The 13,133-nt window shown below is 47.8% G+C and overlaps 1 long non-coding RNA gene across 2 annotated transcripts in view; it reads right to left on the bottom strand.

Annotated features, from left to right (window-relative positions):
• The window catches only part of LOC121042788 (uncharacterized), a 21,340-nt gene continuing 8,207 nt past the window's right edge, over window positions 1-13,133 (bottom strand). Inside the window, exons 2-3 of one of the 2 annotated variants that reach the window (XR_005796445.1) lie at window positions 434-538; window positions 1-282 (exon numbers count right to left, since the gene is read on the bottom strand). This is a non-coding gene — a long non-coding RNA (uncharacterized LOC121042788). Of the gene's footprint in view, window positions 283-433; window positions 667-13,133 lie in introns of those variants that run through there. The other variant, XR_005796444.1, reaches the window with a different exon arrangement.

Here is a 13,133-nt window from a genome sequence, read left to right as displayed (position 1 = left end):
TGGTGATGCTTTTGGACTTTATTTCAAATGCAGCGGGAAGAATGGAAGATGTTCTGAGAAGGAGAGGGATGTGACTCGATTGGCATTTTGTCGGGAGCACCATTCCTGCCATGTGGAGGATCATCTGGAACGTGGCAAGCGTGGGAGTGGGAGACAATTAGGAGACTAACAACAATCCTGGGAGATGGCGGTGGAGACTTGGTCCTGGGTGGTGGCAGGAGACGAATGGGCTGACTGAAAAGATTTTAGAGGTAGAACCAACAAGACTTGCCGATGGCTTCTCTATGAATGAAAGAAAAGGAGGAATCAGAGCCCACTGCCAGGCTTCTGGCTTGGTCAGCTGGGCAGGTGGTGGTGCCATAAACTGATCTAATAGGGAAGATGGGTGAGGGGAGAGTTTTGGGAACAGCATGTCAGGAATTTAAGAACTCACCTCTGGACAGGTTTGCGATGGCCATTAGCCCAGTGGCGATGTCAAGTATGTCGTACTTGAAGCACGTGGGTCCAGGTGCATATATGATTCTCATGGAGGGATTGGCTGAAGATAGAAATTACAGAGTGGTCAAACATGCAGAAGGTATTTATTTAAAAAAAAAAAAATTTTTTTTTAATGTTTATTTATTTTTGAGTCAGAGAGAGACAGAGCATGAATGGGGGAGGGTCAGAGAGAGAGGGAGACACAGAATCCGAAGCAGGCTCCAGGCTCTGAGCTGTCAGCACAGAGCCCGATGTGGGGCTTGAACTCACGGACCGCGAGATCGTGACCTGAGCCGAAGTTGGATGCTTAACCGACTGAGCCACCCAGGCGCCCCCATGCAGAAGGTATTTAAAGCTATGGGACTGGGTAAGATCACTTCGAGGAGAGGAGCCCTGAGCAGAAGCCAGCAGTCAGATGAAGTAGAGGAAGAGGAGTCAAGAAAGGAGCAGAACCAGGGGAGGAACAAGTCGAGCACCTCAGAGAGGAGGGTGCCTCAGGGAGGGAGCACTCACTGGTAAGTGTCTCAGAGAGGAGAGCCAGGAAGAGGAAGCTAGCAAAGTCTTGGCGGCAGGTGGGCATATTGGTGATCTTAACAAGATCATTTTGGAGTGAGTGGTGACAAGGGAAGCCAAAAATAAATGGGTTAACGAAGGAATGGGAGTTGGGAAGGTGGAAAGAGCAGGGGTAGAGCGCCCATCTCAAGAGTTCTCTTGTGAAACTGAGGGAAGGGCTAATCACTGGAGGAGGAGAGTCTGTGGAGTCTCAGAATCTTAAATATGTGTGTGTTCTAAAAATGGAGTTTGTTCGGGGCGCCTGGCTGGCGCAGTCAGCACCCGACTCTTGATCTTGGGGTGGTAAGTTCGAGCCCCGTATTGGGTGCAGAGATTACTTAAAAATAAAATCTTGAAATAAAATGGGACAAGTTGTAAAAAGAACATCGGGACTAATAGTCTTTGTCCCACTTTGCCGATTAGATCCTCAAACAAAACAGAACAAAACCTGCCCGCAGCCACTGGGTAGAGATGGCTGGGTCCACACGCACTCCTACTGGATCAGGACGGTTGGGGTGAGTGTTAGCAGGTAGGAGTCCTTGGAGGTGGTCCTGAGGGGCATCAGTCAGATGTCTCTAACCTAGGTGTGAGGTGATGAGCCGGAAGCTCCTGAGAGTGCTGAATGAGGACTTCGGCAAGGCCGGCCTCTGACGGCTTCGATAAAGACCTGTGGCAGCAGGAGAGAGAAGCATTCCCCTTCCTCAGCAGGCAACAGCAGCAACTAGAGGAAGGGCCAGGTTGGCACGCGGGCCTTGGGAACATGAAGACGGACACTCAACAAGTAACGAGGTCTCCTGAGATCCAGCCGCACCGCACGCTGCCAGTCAAGATTTCCCAGGTGTAGGGCAGACCAGCAACCGGCTATTCATAGCACAAAAGGTCGTGAGCCAAAAGTCATCTGTTGTCATTCCTTTTGTGAGGGTTTTCCAAATTCTTGATTGTTTCTGGCAAGCAGTTGACACTGGAGAGCAACTGTCACGCCAGAACGATGGATTTCTGGTAAGAGCCAAAGTCTACCTGGGAAGATCTGGAAAAATGTGCTTGCCAGAAATTCCATAATTTCACCAAAAGGCCTTTACGCTGACATTTGAAAGGGTGAGAAAAGGGCTCAGGTGAAACTATAAATGTTGGTATTCATAAGAAAGTGTGTGTGGCTGAGACAGAGCAGTTGGAGAATCTGTTAATTTTCATGGAACAATGGGAAAGGGTAAGGAATCTTATATTGGGTTTCAAGTTAGGAGATTGTATTAGGCAAAGGGAACTTGCGATGTTAACACCTGGGATCCCCAGGTACCCCAGAAACAGGGTGAGGACTGGGATATGGAAGGCCTAATATAAGGGGTGACAGGGTCAGTGTATGTCCCCAAATTAGAAGTGAAGTGTGACGACAAGTGATGTCGCCGTGGGGGTTATTACGAAACTTGAGGACCACGGGATCCAGCATCTGTAGGCCATGGTCTCCGAATCCTGATTCGAGAAAGAGGCAAGATGCAGTTAAGCATGTAGTTCAGTTCTCTGATCCTTTACCAGAATGGTCTACTAAAAGCGCGCGTTTGGCAAACTTGTGACGTGTTGATGATTTCATCTCTGAGATGAAGAATGAAAAATGACAGCCTATTTAGATAGACTTTTCTCCTAAAAGGAAACATGTATGGTTGCAAGTTCACAGTTTCACATAGAAAAGGTATTGGGGCGCCTGGGTGGCTCAGTCGGTTGAGCGGCCGACTTCGGCTCAGGTCATGATCTCGCGGTCCATGAGTTCGAGCCCCGCGTCCGGCTCTGTGCTGACAGCTCAGAGCCTGGAGCCTGCTTCCGATTCTGTGCCTCCCTCTCTGACCCTCCCCGTTCATGCTCTGGCTGTCTCTGTCTCCAAAATAAACATTAAAAAAAAAGAAAAAGAAAAAGAAAAGGTATTGAGACTAACAGTGGAAAAGGGTGTGAGAAAAAGAGCAAACACCGTGCCCAGATTCTAGTAGGGAGAGCCTGGGTAAGCAGAGAGCATAGCTCTAGGGCAGGATGGGGCTCAGCTCTGGGGTGTAGGAGGCTTCGCTTGGATGGGGTGCACACTGTGTAAGTTTAGAGACCCCTGGGTAGGACTTCATGGCCAGAAAGGAAAAGGGGCCATGGTATAAGAGAGAGAGAGCCCTCAGAAAGGCAGTTTGGTCACATGAAAGAAGGCACTCGGGTACCTCAGAGGCCCCGGGACAGTGACGGAGCGCTCTCCTGGGTGGGAGGTACCCGGAGGGCTCCTGAAGCTGAGGCTTTTCCAACTGGGGCTAGTCAGCACTTAGAAATTGTGTTTAGGGGCGCCTGGGTGGCGCAGTCGGTTAAGCGTCCGACTTCAGCCAGGTCACGATCTCGCGGTCCGTGAGTTCGAGCCCCGCGTCAGGCTCTGGGCTGATGGCTCAGAGCCTGGAGCCTGTTTCGGATTCTGTGTCTCCCTCTCTCTCTCTGCCCCTCCCCCGTTCATGCTCTGTCTCTCTCTGTCCCCAAAATAAATAAACGTTGAAAAAAAAAATTTAAAAAAAAGAAATTGTGTTTAGATGTATGGAAACCAATTTGACAATAAATTATATTTAAAAAAAAAAAAAAGAAATTGTGTTTAGAGGGCAAAGGTTAAGAAAGGAGGGGCATGGTGTAAAGACAACAGCTGACCAGAAATTGCAGGACACGGCTGGGGAGGGATTGGTAAAGAATCAACCCAGAAATGATGGGGACCTTCCAGAAAACATGGCTTTGTCAGCATCTGTTTCTGTGGTCCAGGATCAGGCTTTTCCCTTTGGATCTGCTGAACTCTAAGCCATCCCCAGTCCATCAGGGTCACGACTGACACTGAGAAGTTCTGCTGTGAATATACGGAACAGTGTCCCACGCATGTGCCACTGGCTAAGGCTGTGGACGGGAGCGTCAGCATCGTTTGGCCTGCAGGTAATAAATGCAGATTCCTGACCACCCCCACCTTCCTTCTGTCCCCAACCACTTCAGAATGGAGCTCCACCCCCCAGGAATCTGTATTTCAGACATGGTCCTCAGCTGATTCTATCCAAAAATAGAGTTTCAGAATCACTAAGCTAAGTAGTCTGCCCCCACCCCTGATGCTCAGGGCCCCCATGGTATGTGGGTTTACAGCCTGGAGGTTTCTTTTTATCTGCCACAGCTTTGCTGCAGCTGAAGCGACAACAGACAAGATTTCCTATGGAATAGAGCCTTAAAAAAAGTCATAACTTTTCTAATGGTTCGATTTGCGGTGATTTTCAATTCTACACGTTAGAAAAATACAGATGTCCAGGCCCCCAGCCCAGATCAATTAAGTCAGGATGTCTGGGGGGAGGGGGGGGTTCCAGGCTTTTTTTTTTTTTTCTGTTTTGTTTTGCCTTTATCTTTCAAAGTGGTTCTGATGTACAGCCAGGGTGGAGAACCGTCCCTGTTTAAACGTTAGAAGGACTCTATTCTTCGTGATACCTTTAAGTCAACAAATAACTCCTTTCCGGTTCCTCTCCATCAAAGATAGCTCTCTGAATTAGAAAGGATGAAACAAATCTGGTTAAAAGAGAACACTCTATAGAGGTGCCTCACAAAATAGATTTGTGTCTCTTGGCCCCAAAAACTTGCTTTCAGGGCGCTGAAAAGATTTGCAGATAAAACTGAGTAGCCATGGGTTCTTACAGGGCATGGGAAGTGAGAACGTCAAAAGACAGGAGTCACAGAAACATCAGCCCAATTGTCCCAAAGGTGACTCATGGACAGTACAAGCCAGTAAGTCCGAATCTGTTTCCTGGAAACGTTATAGCATGCTTGATTAAAAAGTTGTGTGACTTTAAAGAATCAGTACGGAAGAGCAGACCGTTCCTGTTTGGGTAGGTCAGGGAGTGCTGGCGATGGAGGTTGTCCCCACATCTGACAAGATCGCACAAAATAACCTCACATGCCATGGGGGAGAGACGTGGACCGAGTTATTACTCAGTTTATGTGAATTTACAGCCTGCTTGAACACATCCAAAGGGACCTCTAGTCCTGTTTCTTTTTTTTTTTTTTTTTAACGTTTATTTATTTTTGAGACAGAGAGAGACAGAGCATGAATGGGGGAAGGTCAGAGAGAGAGGGAGACACGGTATCTGAAACAGGCTCCAGGCTCTGAGCCGTCAGCACAGAGCCCGAAGCAGGGCTCGAACTCACAGACCGCGAGATCATGACCTGAGCTGAAGTCGGCCGTTCAACCGACTGAGCCACCCAGGCGCCCCTCTAGTCCTGTTTCTAATACTAAGATTCTTTGAAAGCTATAGTTGTGAACCTTCTTTTTATGAAAGTGAATTTAATGTAAGGGATTTTGTCCCAAGTGATGTTATACTCTAACTGAGGAAGATACACGTATATATTCTCAGAATTAGAAAGAATGAAACAGATATGGTTAAAAAAGGGCACCATATAGGTACCTGTACAAAATGTAGTTATGTATCTTGGCCACGCATACCCACACACAAACACATATATTTGGGGACAGGGTTGGAATAGCCCAACTCATATTCTTCCACATTAAACCCGTCTAAAACCTCCCCCTCCCCGCCGTAACACTGTGCAATAATATGTAACAGACTGTGGCTTATTGGTCTCTTGGTCCAATCTCAGCTGTTGTTTTTCGCCTTTAACTTTGGTGACTCACTTGCACTCCGTTCTTAGTTCTTACGCAGATAATAGAGAACCGTCTTAGCAAGAGCTGCCCTGATTTCACTCCCTTGCGGATGTCCGAGGCCCAGCCTGCTGTCACGCAGCGTGTATCCACACTCTCTGCACAAGTTCACCTCCTAACAAACCACACGGTCTCCAAGCATATTCTGCAGACTTAGCAGAAGACTGCATTTTGGAGATGTTTGCTTCTCAAAGAATCTCCCGTTACACACACACACACACACACACACACACACACACACACAAGCCACAAGGAAGGCTGGGAAATGTCTTTATTTGGGGCAACCAGTAAAAACTGATATTCTATTAAGAGAGGAAGAGAACAGACATTGGAGCACAAGTAGTCTCTCTAGCATATTCCTGGAAAATATAACATTTAAGAAGGGGGTGGGGGGGTGGCTCAGGGAGGGAGGCATCCTCACCTCATCCAAAGAGTGACATCTGGCTTAAAGTACCCAAGTCACCATCAAAAAGGCTTGTGCTCTCCCTGGCTTTCCTTTACAGGGAACACCCCTCTGCGACCTTGGGGGCTGCCCTCCTAGGGACCTGGGCCCCAGGGTGTGAGGTGTAAGGTGGCTGTGAAGACCAGAGCTACTGAGCCGCCCCCAATCAGAGCCAGCCCACAGCCTCATTAGCTCATCCCAAGAACCACGGACGAGATTCTGGGCCGGAGCTAATGGCCAAAAACTGGAGGAAGATTCTCCCAGCCCCAAAGCTCATTACAAGGAGAAACCCGTTTTCCACACGCACCTCTGCAACACGCGCACAGTCTGCTTTCTCGTCATTCCATGCCTCACCTGGCACCAGAGCATTTTCAGTCAGTTCCCGAGTGCTTCGCTTACACCTTTAGATTTAGCACGTTCTTTCCTTAGTGCTTCCCCCCACCCCTTTTATCCCTCCAGCCGCGTAGCACAGTTTTCTCGAGCATTTGAGCAAACCCACATATGTTCCCTCCCCCACTCTTCTTCTTGAAACAAAGAGAATGCTGCTGTCACAAACACAAAACAAAAAAAAATGCTGGAGACGATTCTGTCCTTTAGGCCCGCAAGGTGGATCTCAAGCCATGCATTCTTCTACCTGTGTGGAGCTTTAATTAGTGTAAGTGGGAGGTCTGTGCCGAGCAGATTTTTTTCCCCGTTAATAATGCTATGTCACCCTGAATGCCACTTGGGGTTTGGAAACCGACAGCGCGTGTTATTAGACAACAGCCACTAGTCCTTCCCCGGTGTGAGCATCACCCAGGGGCAGGCCGTCTCCGCCGATGGCAGCGAAGCCCTGTATTTGAAGTGCCTTGTGGTTTACACAGCGTCTCACGTGCGTGTTGTCTCGCGTCGGCCTCAGGCTCACCCCGGTAGTAAATAAGTAACATCACCCCCACTTTGGTGAGGAAAAAAACCGAGCTAGGAATGGTTAAGTGACAGGATGAGCTAAAACTGGCTCCGATCTGTGTTGCTAATGTCAGATGTTCAAGAACTGTCCGTGGCCAAAAGAGAATGAGTATCTATTTTTAACAATGTTCTTTTCTTCCTGCCACAGTCCAACACTGCCCTAAACTTTGATTTGATGGGATTATTTTCCACCGTCCTCTAAGTCAGGCTTTGAAAATTCTTTTCTGCCTCTGGGTCTTGTTTTGCCTGGAGGTGAGGACGACTAGCGCGGATCTTTCTTACATAATCTCCAGGTCTTATATTTTTGTTCTCTACTGGACAATTTGTAAAGTCACTCTGAATCTACCACAGTAAAGGAAACCAGTCTCTCTCACTTCTGCTGTTTAAGAACTCGATATTTAAGAGGTAAGGATTACATATAAATACTGCTTATCCAGAAGCCTTTGGAATATTTCATTTCTAGTAGAAATGCCGGATGTTGTGTAAGCAGCATTATCCCTTACAAAGCAGCCTGAAAGGGAATTTTAAAAATTCTATGAAGGTAACAAGAACTGGGTTTTTTTTTTTTTTTTTTTTTTTGTAGGAAGAAGGTAGTTTGCCCAGAAAATACTTAATCAGTTTACAAGACTGTCCGAAAACAGATTTTCTCATGAACGTAGCTAAGAGTCCAATCATTGTTTTAAGGATGCTTCCGGATGGAAGTAAATGTTTAGTATTTTTAACACATATTGGTGTGTGTCTGGATAAGTTTTTTTTGTTTGTTTTTAAAGAAAAATCACAAGTTTTATAAAATCGAAGAAACTTTAAACCCGTGTCATTTATAATGGAAAATTAGTGCATTTGAAACTCAGTGGTTGACTCATGGCTCCCACATCCATTTGCAGTTCTTGTTAGCTCATATGGTTTTCTTTAAAAATTAGTGATATCAGCTAAGTGGGACTCTTTCCCACTCCTACCCACAGAGGAAAGTGCTTTTGTGAACGTGTCAGCCCCGCTCTGTCATTACACGCCACCACGGAGGGCACCAGAAGCAGGCTGGCTGTTCATCCTCCATCACCGATGTTGGTACAGAGCCCAATCCAAAGCAGACAACCCTAAAATTTCCGCCCGTTTATTCCATGCACATAAGCCACCTTTTTAGCACCAAGAAATTTTGTATCTAGACCAGATCTTTGAAGTCTTCCAGTGCAGCCTCTTTATTTTGGACACGGGGCAACTGAGGCACAGAGAGGTCCAGCCATTTGCCCAACATCACACAGCTCATAGGTGAGCCGAGCTCCCAGGTCTGTGTGGCTCCAAAACCTTTGATCCTTCTGCCTCACTGCTGATGATTGGGTCCAGGCCCTCTCCACGCCTTTTCCTGCTCAGCTGCCTTGCACTGGTGTCCTGCTAATTAGGAGGCAATGTCACAGACGGCCGGGAAAGCGTTCCAGGCATGGGAAGCCAGCTATTGTATCCCTCCCTGGGGCTCGGCTCCACTGTTTGCCATCAGTGTAGGTTTCTCCAGACCGAGCTGTTCCGTCACTTCTTCCTGCAGGTGCTTCCTCAGTACCCTCTCCCGGACGCTTTCCAGTGACACAGTCCCCTGGTCGGTGCCTCTTTTATGTAAATGGGACCTCCCCAAAGTGGGACTCCTCCAACTTGTTCATCATCCTTGCTTTCCCAATGTCCATCAGTCCCACCGCTGTCCGCCTTGTCTCCCAGCCCCCCAAATTCTGTCGCCTTTGCTTCTCCTCCTCCGCTTCCAGCTCCCGGCACCGAAGCAATTTCTGTCCCAGCTCACCCTCTTTCTATTCCCATGACTCAGTATTTTCTTTTACCTTGACTGTGGACATAGTCCTTTAACTGGCTTCCTCGCCCCACGTCTCTCCAGAAATGCTTTCCTAAACTCCAACAGCTACATGAGGTCTGATGGCTGCTGCCCTCACTCCCTGGACAGAGGAGCTGCCCGTCCCGGATTCCAGTTCTGCTGTGCCTCTGCCAGCCCTGTGGCTTTCGGTACATGATTTATACCTTCGGCCCCAGTTTCTTCACTTACAAAATGAAGATCTTGAACAAGACAGTCTCTAAAGAGATGCCTCTGGTTCTGAGCTGTTAGGTCTCCCCCCTCTGGTCTGCCCACCAGACTGCTTCCAAAGAAATCTTTCTAAAACACTGATTTTTTTTCCCCCGTAATATCCTTCAGTTGTCCCTCTTTTCACGTAAATGCCAATCTCCATAGCCTGGCATTATGGATGCCCTACAGGTTGGTGCCGAACACCCCCCCCCCCTTGCCTTATTGTTCCCCACACTCAAGCCAAACTCAGCTACTTGCTTGTGGTCACACTCGTGCCACGCTCCCACCTCTTTGCACCGAGCACCGTCTGCCTTGTGCCGTAAGCTTGCCGGCGGGGGCCACACCTTCTTCACCCTTGTCTCTCGCTCAACACCAGGCACGGAATAGGCACTGAATAAGCAGTTCTCGAACGAATTTATTCAGCCCAAAAATTGCACTAACATTTTTTGGCCATCATATCATATCCTTGATTCCTACTGGGCTTCTGGTCAAAATCCTTAAGCTTTTAAAAAATATAATCTTTAATTGAGTCTTCTTTTGTCCTTTCCTTTTGCCCACCCTTTGAGCTGATATTCAGAACTTCATCTGTTAGTTTAATTTTCGTCCATTGTACTTGTCTTTACAAATGTTTTGTTGTTGGTGTTCTTGATTCTCTTATCTAGTTTATTGGTTTCCCATTATGTTAGCCACAGGTACAATGGGTATACTGACCATTCCACTGAAGTTACTGATAGTAATGTTGAACAGGAGAAAGACGAGTATGGCACCTCATTCTCTAGCTTGACAATGACCTCTTATCTAGCAGTTTTGGGATATGGTTGTTTAAACACATACGACTAGTTGCTCATTTTATTATAAGTCATTGCGTATAGAGACAATGAAGAATAACCTATACATTCATTCAACTCATTTATTAGTGATTTATTATATTTTAGTACTCATTTTATTTACTTCATTTTAATTACTCGTATTTATTAACTCAGTCATCACACGTGAGCCTGGGTGTTAGGCTTCGTATAATATAAAACAATGATGAAGATTTGGCCCCTGTCCTCTTTGAGCTGCAAAGAGCAAGTAGGACTCCTCCACAGACCAGTGTAGTCCAAGGTAGAATGGGGGTAGGTCAAAGGGCTTTGAGAGTCAAAGGGTGGAAAGGCACGTGTCTGCCTGGATGAAGACTTACAGAATGAGTAGGACTGTCGTCAGTGAGGACGAGGATATTAAGTGCAGGCTAAGCTGCTGTACCAAAGAGGTCCACCAGACAGAGGCTTTACTTCGCTGGTAGTTCATTTCTCCCTCAACAGTCAAGGTAGGTGATCCAAGTCTCTCTGCTCTGTCCTCAATATGAGGTTTCCACTTGTGTGTTCAAAGTGACCGCTCCAGTCCTCCCCATTGCCAGCCAGGGAGGCAGGGAGATAGAGGCCAAGACGAACCGCTCAGTCGTTTTAAGGATATAACTGGGAAGTTGCTTATGTTGCTTGTATCCATGTCGTGTTGGCCGGTGCATAGTCCCATGACCACCCCCAGTGGAAAAGGAGTCTGGGAAATGTAGTTTTTCACGGGGTAGCCCCATGCCCAGCCAAAACTATTACTTTTGAAGGAGAAAACAGATTCGGAGAAGGCAATTAACAGTCTGCCACAGGGAGAAAGAGAAGGATTCCATGTGAGGAGAAAAACTGTGAAAGAGAGAGCTGGTGGATTAAATTCTCAGCTGACTGGAAGCAATCGGGGACATAGGTTTGGATTCAGTAGAAAAGAAGTTAAAACTTAAAGAAGAAATGCACTGTCTGGAGAGCTAGAATTCTTCACCTCTGAAAAAACAGTCAATAAAAATGGTAAGAAGAATTTACACTCAAAGGGAGGAGGTACAAAAGGTCAGCCTTTCTGACGGGTGGCTGTGTGATTGGAGGTGGGGTGGAGAGGAGAGGTACGGGAGACTCGCAGCCTAGAAACTGTTCAGAAGACGACAATACTAGCCCGGACGTGAGGAAACAAGGGTGGGAGCAGAAAGAGTAGACTGGAAGGAACGAAGTAAGAGAGAAACACAGCTTGGTTGTCCACATGTGTGCCTCCCGGCAGGCAGCTGGGGGCAGGGAAGGGCAGAGCTGGAGGGCACCAGAGCCTGGCCTCCTGAGGGGTTCAGAATGGGGGCCAGGGGGCCTCCAGAAAGCTCTGCCTTTGCCGTGGTCGGGCACGGGCTTTGCTGCATCTTCCCAAGCCCAACGAATAGAACCCGGTTCTTTCTGGGTAAAACAAAGAGCATCACAAGAAGCTCTGTTCCTGAGAAGGCGTTTTGTTCATGAGCAAGTGTTTTTTTCCTCCATCCGTCCCGATTTTCATTTCTGTTTACGTTCAGTAAGAGCATTACTGAATGTTAAAATAACGTGGCCTGTTTTCCCCTGCCCCTTCCTCGGTCACCAGAGGTAGGTAATCTGTTCTGGAAATGCACCTGTTCTCTGGATTTATATGGGCTCTGATAGGACATGTTTGTGTAACAACAAAAATCATTCCCTTTGGCAGACACCTTGATGCCCTGTGTTCTGTTCACGAGGGATATTTCGCATCTGTTCAGTAGTAGCATTTCCCCCACTAACCAGATTCCCTAGGGTGGCCAGGTTGTATTCCAAATCAAGGAAATCAGAGCTTGTCACTCCTAACGGTTGGTCAGGGCCATGTCTAAAGGGTTGGAGCCCTAGATGGAAGTACACAAGCAACCCCTGCAGATCCTTAAGAGAGGAGAGGCAGACAGTTGGCAAGGGCCTCCAGCGAAGGTCCTTCTTCCCCTCTCTGTCTAAGACATTCCCGTCTGGAAGGCAAGGACATGCATAATGTCGGCGCAATCGTAGCAGCTTTGTTGTACTGAGCACCTGCTTTGTGCCAAGCGGTGGCCTGGGGACTTAGGTGCATGATCTCATTTGTCCCTCACGATCGTCCTATGTGTCAGGTTCTCTCTACCTCCCTTTTTAAAGAAGAGGGATCAGAAAGGTCAGGTGACTTGGGCAAGGTCACATAGGATTCGAACCTCACTCTGCTGGATTCCAGAGTCCAAGCTCTTAATTACTATACTGAACTGCCTAGATGGAGTATGTATTCTGATGCTGTATTGGCTGTTTCTCTGCCTCTTGGGCATTGTCAGCCAGGACGATGATGCCGCGCAGGGGGAGGGTTTCCAGGAGGAGATCGGGAAGAACAGGAGCAGGCAGAGCCTGAACCTGGGCCCTGGAGGGAGGTGCAGGGGACAGAAGGGAGCTTAGCTGAGGGAGCACATGAGTCAGGTGGGCAGATTTACTCCCAGGGAAGTTGGGTGGCATGGGGGTGAAGAGCACAGGTTCCGAAAGCAGGGCGCCTGAGTTCACCCTTGCTGTGTGGCCTTGGCCAAGGTAGTCACCCTTTCTGTGCCTCAGTCTTCCCCTCTGTAAAATGCGCATAAGAACAGTATCCATCTCATAGGATTGTCATGAGGATTCAGCAAGGGAATATATCTGAGACAGGCTGTTGCCCCCGCATACCCCTCTTTCTTCCTTTTCCGTAGTAATGACTCCCAATTTTGAGCTAGGCATGTGGCCTCCCAGAAGAAAGACTATACTTTCCAGCCTCCTTTGCAGCTCTATCTGGCCTTATAAGTATGGCCAATGAGATACAAGCAGATGTTATGTGGCCACTACCCGGAGAGGCCAGCTGGTATCTACTCTTTACTCCCTTTTTCTTTTTTGTCCTTCTTCCAATCTGCTGCCTGGAATGGTGGATGTGATGTCCAGCATTCTGCCTGCCATGGCGAGAATGAGGCCAAGAGTCTTTTTTTTTTTTTTTTAAGTTTATGTATTTATTTTGAGAGAGTGTCAGTGGGGGAGGGGTAGAGAGAGCGAAGAGAGAGAGAGAGAATCCCAAGCAGGCTCTGCGCTGTGAGCACAGAGCCTGACACGGGGCTCAAACTCACGAGCCATGAGAGCAAGACCTGAGCTGAAGTCAGGAGT

The sequence above is a fragment of the Herpailurus yagouaroundi genome, unplaced genomic scaffold (assembly GCF_014898765.1).
Source record: "Herpailurus yagouaroundi ecotype Mexico unplaced genomic scaffold, PumYag 186, whole genome shotgun sequence".
Classification (NCBI taxonomy): domain Eukaryota; kingdom Metazoa; phylum Chordata; class Mammalia; order Carnivora; family Felidae; genus Herpailurus; species Herpailurus yagouaroundi.
Note: the sequence above shows the minus strand (reverse complement) of the source record. Positions and strands in the feature narration are given on the sequence as shown.